Genomic DNA, 5844 nt, shown 5'->3' with positions numbered 1-5844 from the left:
CCACCACATCTTGGCGTTGATCACTGACTGGCGATCTTTTGTATTTTATTTTTTTTGGTTAAGTTACTTAAGTAGATCACAATGATGCCAATGGTATGCATTCACTTGCCAGCAACGGCAGCCAACCAGTTTTCAAAATTTCAATTTCTAAAATTGTAGTTATTATTGTAACTTAATCTCATTCCATCAAAATTAATCTTCATATCGATGACTCGAACAAGTACGCATCAATGTAAAAATTCCGTTCATCTACAAGCAATTATCATTTTAATGTATAAATAATCGAACAATAATCTAATTATACGAAATTTTATAACTGAAGAAAAATATATTTGTAAACAATTTTAAGTAATCCTTGGTAAGACAGGGCAAGTGAACATCCTCTGCATCACCTAGTAACTCTGTAACCCTAAAAATTGGGAAAACCAAAGCAAAGATCGATGTCACATAAAAATCAAAAGGTATGACTTCATTGTAATTATGATTAATATTTATGTAGAAATCTTGGTTTAAAACTTCATCACAAAGCCAGAATCTTACACAATATGATGCAAAATAAAGGGCATACCTTAACACGTTTCAGCAGATCCTGGGCATTAGCATCATTTTTGAAATGATCTCGTACAGGCTACAGAGGGATAACAGATAAAAAAAAGTTAAGCACAAGAGCAATATTAGATAAGAGAAAGAAATCGTAGCGAATTTCACGGTAGTCTGATTAAGTTGAACCAGACCACTCAATGAAGAAGAATTGCATCTCATTAAGAGTTATAGAATCTAAAAGACTTAGCGTTAGCATGCAAGATGACATTCTTAAAGTTCTATTAGGCGTACTTGTGGTGATGAAAAGCATTAGGAGGAACAATAATTTGTACTATCTACTAGGAAGTATAATTATTTGTTCAACAACTACAATTTCTAAGAAAGATGTAGGTTTGGAAGCTACCAGGTTATGGCATATGCGGTTGCGATATGTAGGTGAGAAAGCGTCTCAGAGTTTAGCGATGCAAGGCTTCTTCAAAGGTGCAAAAGCCTGCAAATTAGAATTTTGCAAGTTTTGTGTCTTTACGAAACAAACAAAAGTGAAGTTTGAATCTACAATTCATCAAACGAATGGAATTCTAGATTATGTGCAGACAAATATATGAGGAACTACCAAAGTTGCTTCTTGGGAGGTATGAACTATTTTGTCACTTTTGCTAATGATTTTCCTCGAAGTGTTTGAGTGTATTTCTTGAAGAATAAGTACGAATTTTTGGAAGTTTTCTTGAATTTGAAAAAGATGGTTAAGAATTAGACTAGCAGAAAGATTAAACGAGCTCGATCAGATAATGGTGGTGAAAGTATGTCAGGATGAAGGAATTGTTCCACACTATACAATGAGAAATAACCATATTAGAATAGGGTGGCAAAACACATGAATCGAAATACACTAGAGAAGGTTCGATGTATGTTGTCCATTGTTGGGTTGGGCAAAGAGTTTTAGGCTGAGGTTGTTTTAATTTCATTAATCGCTTACCATCAGCTACAATTGGATCAAGTTGTGGTTTAGAAAACCCACTATTGATTATGATTCTTTACACATTTTTGGCACCACTACATATTATCATGTAATAAAGAATCTAAGTTGGATCCCAGGGCCAAGAAAGCATTGTTCTTGGGTCATAGTGTTGGTGTAAAAAGATACCATCTCTAGTGTCTAGATACAAAGAAGATCGTTTATAGCAAGGATGTGACTTTTGATGAATCTACAATGTTGAAGAAGTAAGTTGAAAAGACAAATTCTGAAAAAGTTAAGATAACTAATGGAGTAAGGCAATGGATGGAGTTTGAAACCATAGTTGAACCAAATAGTGTCTGTAGGATAGAGAGTGACTTTCAAGTAATTGAGGAGAATGCTCAAGATGAAGAGGATATTTTATCCTAAGAATCTCCACAACAAGAAGAATTAATTGCATGTAATAGGCCAAGAAGAGAAATCACAAGCCTGTTTGATTTGAAGATATGAAGGTTTATGAACTTCCAATTGTTGATGATGATATTCCTACTACTTGTAGAGAGACAGTTAGGAGTTCAAATTGTGAATTGTGGAAACATGCTTTGAACAATGAAATATGATCCATGTAGAAGAATAAGACTTGGGAACTTGTAGAGTTACCTAAGCATAAGAGGGTTATTTGGTGCAAAAGGGTTAATACAAAGAATGATGGATTTTCTAACAAAGAAGATATTTGTTGTAACGTTAGATTGGCGACAAAGGGATACACCCAAATGGAAGGAATTTATTACAATGAAGTATTTTCTCCAGTTGTGAAGCATTCATCCTTTCGGATTTTGCTAGTCTTAGTGATGTTAAAATCATAAAACAAGTTTTGAATACTAAATAGTTAATTATTAAATGAGTAAAATAAAGAACATACTGTCTAGCAAGTTAGTAACTACGAGAGTAAATTTTGAAAAAATAAATAAATAAATTAAAGGTAACAATTGACATTTTATAAAATTGCAATTTGCAGAAAATAAAGACTTAAGAATGAGGTTTTAACATAAAATCATTTTCTAAAAGGAATAAAATTAATTAAAACTCTTTAAAATCTTTGGAAATCACATGCTTTTGAATTTCCAGGTTTTAGAAATTTTATAAAATTCAAAATTAAATAAAGCGACAAATTAACATCAAACCGAAATATGTCGAAAATGTCAAAGTACATATTTTAATTAAAATTCCTCATCAATAGAGATCTAAGCAGGTGATTTTAGTTTTGGAATTATTATAAAATCCACACACTATTTTCACTGCCACTAGTTCATCGCTACTGAGCACAACTTTGTAAATTCTCATAGAATCCTAACTTTCAATCAATTTTCCCACTTTAAGACACCCAATGATCTCAAATTCACTGAAACGAGTTATGCAATAAGATAAACCCTCATGTCACAGGACAAACCAGCCAAGTCCCCATAAAAAACAAGATTCCCCGCAAATCTATTCTTATAAATTTTCTTAGCATATAAATTAAAGAAATTAAGCTTCAAATGTAAAATGTATTTGCAATTTCATCAATGGCAAAGAAACAATAATATAATCATATTTTTGTACCCTAAATTGCATAAACATAAATCCCAATATCTGAAACTTAATGAATTTTCACTATTTAAGAAAAGCGTAATACATACCTGAATTCATGAGTAATCTCTTTATGGAATTGTGAAAGAAGGTACTATATCTCTCTCTTTATTCCCTTATTGTAATTACTGATTTCTTTTTTATGGATAAAGAAAACTAACGTAAGGAATAGTCAGGAATAGAGAGAGAAGACCCCTTTTATATAACAGTTTTATTAACTCCCAAACTGCAGTTATTTATTAACTGCACTAACCTCTCCATCAAAGGTAAATGACCATCATGCCCCTTAGCCAATTTAATTATTTCAAAGTAACCATGGACCATCTCATGTGAATTAATATATTTCTAACATTCTCTCACTTGATCCATGTAATACTATATAACTTTATATTTAAGAAATAATACATAATGTGTACACAATAATAATTAGCCAAAGGCCATATCTTAAAATGGTCAGCATATAAACATTATTGAGCAAGAACCCATAAGGATCATGGCGGTCGTATGTCATTGAATCAACATAGTCCCTTTCCATGCATCATGTTACAAATTCTATACTCAGAACAATCTATAATGATTCTTAATGGTCCAACAATAATGTCCTTATCAAGGACAAATCTTGTCTTCTTTATCATTCATATATACCAAACAACATAATATAAAGAAACACACAACAGAATAATTTATATGAATCAGAAGCAACACATCAAGAGCTTAGAGTGTCTAAAACCTGAGGAGTGTAATGTAAATCAAGAAACATATATAACACATCATAAATCAGTCATGACGGGCAATAATACCCATCCTCTCAACATACTCACTATAGGTCTTAGGTGACATCCCTTTAGTCAATGGATCCGTTATCATAAAATTTGTGCTGATATGCTCAATAGTCACTCTCTGTTTCTAAACTTCTTCTTTAACGGCAAAATATTTCAATTCCATAGGTTCAGCACCCTTTGAATATTTGTTGTTTTTAGAGAAGAAAATTGTTGCGACATTATCACAATAAATTTTCAATGGCCTGGCAATACTATCAACAATCCCAAGCCCTGAAATAAAATTCCACAACCATAATCCCTGAACTGTGACCTCAAAGCATGCCACAAACTCAGCCTCCATAGTGGAAGCAGCAATAACATAATGCTTTACACTTTTCCATGAAACTACTCCTCTAACTAATAAAAATACATACCCAAATGTGGATTTCCTAGTGTCTATACAACCTGTGAAATCTAAATCTGAATATCCAATCACCTCAAGATAATCAGATCTCCTATAAGTAAGCATCTGATCCTTCGTCCCTTGTAAATATCTCAACATTTCTTTGTAGCTCGCCAATGATCCGTTCCAAGATTACTTTGATATCTACCTAGCAAGCCGACCGCAAGACTAACGTCTAGTCTGTACATATCTGAGTATACATTAAACTTCCGACAACAAATGCATAAGAAATATGCTCCATTTGTTTGCGTTCCAATTCAATCCGTGGGCATTGCTTGAGGCTTAACTTATCACAATTCTGAATTGGAATTGGACTCGCGGAGTACTTACCCATGTTGTATCTCTCTAAAACTTTGTTAATATAAGCTTTCTGAGACAATCCCAAAAATCCTTGTGATCTATCACGAATAATTTCAATTTCAATTCCAATCATATAGGATGCCTCACCCATATCCTTCATCTCAAAGTTCTTTGAGAGAAACTTCTTGGTTTCCTACATCATGCCAAGATTATTAGTAGCAAGCAAGATGTCATCAACATACAAGACTACAATTACAAATGCACTTCCACTGATCTTTAGATATATACACCGATCAATAGTGTTTTCCTTAAATTTGAAAGTGGTAATGATATTATGGAACTTGAGGTACCACTGCCTGGAAGCTTTGTCTCATTCCATATATTGATCTCTTTAATTTACACATGTACCATGTGTTCTTTCTCTTCAATTGGAAAACCATCAAGTTGTTCCATGTACACTTCTTCTAAATTCCCATTCAGAAAGGCAGTTTTCGCATCCATTTGATGAAGCTCTAAATCATAATGGGCTACCATTGCCATAATAATTCCAAACAAGTCCTTTGAGGAAATCGGTGAGAAGGTCTCGTTGTAATCAACACCATCTTTCTGAGTAAAACCCTTGGCAACAAGTCTAGCCATATACCGTTCAATATTGCCATTAGAGTTGCTCTTGGTCTTAAAACCCATTTACACCCGACTGTTCTACAACCTTCAAGCAATACTACTAAATCACAAACATCATTATATTCCATTGATTTTAACTCTTCTTTCATGGCATCTACCCACTTTGCAAAATTATCACTTTGAAGGGCTTGTGAAAACAAAATTGGATCTGGTTCCATTCCCTAGTCAAATTCTGACTCTTGAAGATAAACCACATAATCATTGGTAATGGCAGATCTCCTTTGTCTTTGAGATCTTCTTAATGTCATTTCTTGTTGTTCATTTACTACTTCATGTGGCTCATCCATTATAGGTTCATTGACTGCCACATTATTAGGAAGTGTTTGCTTAATTATTTGTTGTTCTTGATTGTTATCAGAACGTCTGGCAACTATAGGAACCACAACTTCAGTAGTAGTTGTAAACGTAGGGACGTGTACCCTGACTTCTTGAATATCCACTTTATGTGATTTAACACTCCCACCAGTTTCACCATTCTCAATAAATCTCGCATTTCCAGTTTCAACTGT

General features: G+C 33.4%; 1 long non-coding RNA gene across 1 annotated transcript; it reads right to left on the bottom strand.

Annotated features, from left to right (window-relative positions):
• Nucleotides 1–227: 227 nt before the first annotated feature.
• LOC116127073 lies at nucleotides 228–700 on the bottom strand. Its single transcript, XR_004127570.1, has 2 exons — nucleotides 569–700; nucleotides 228–409 (listed from the first exon to the last, which is right to left on the bottom strand). It is a non-coding gene; the product is annotated as an uncharacterized LOC116127073 (long non-coding RNA).
• Nucleotides 701–5844: the final 5144 nt, after the last annotated feature.

Source organism: Pistacia vera, unplaced genomic scaffold, assembly GCF_008641045.1.
Source record: "Pistacia vera cultivar Batoury unplaced genomic scaffold, PisVer_v2 Contig189, whole genome shotgun sequence".
NCBI classification, from domain to species: Eukaryota; Viridiplantae; Streptophyta; class Magnoliopsida; order Sapindales; family Anacardiaceae; genus Pistacia; species Pistacia vera.
This window is presented reverse-complemented; position numbering and strand designations above follow the sequence as displayed.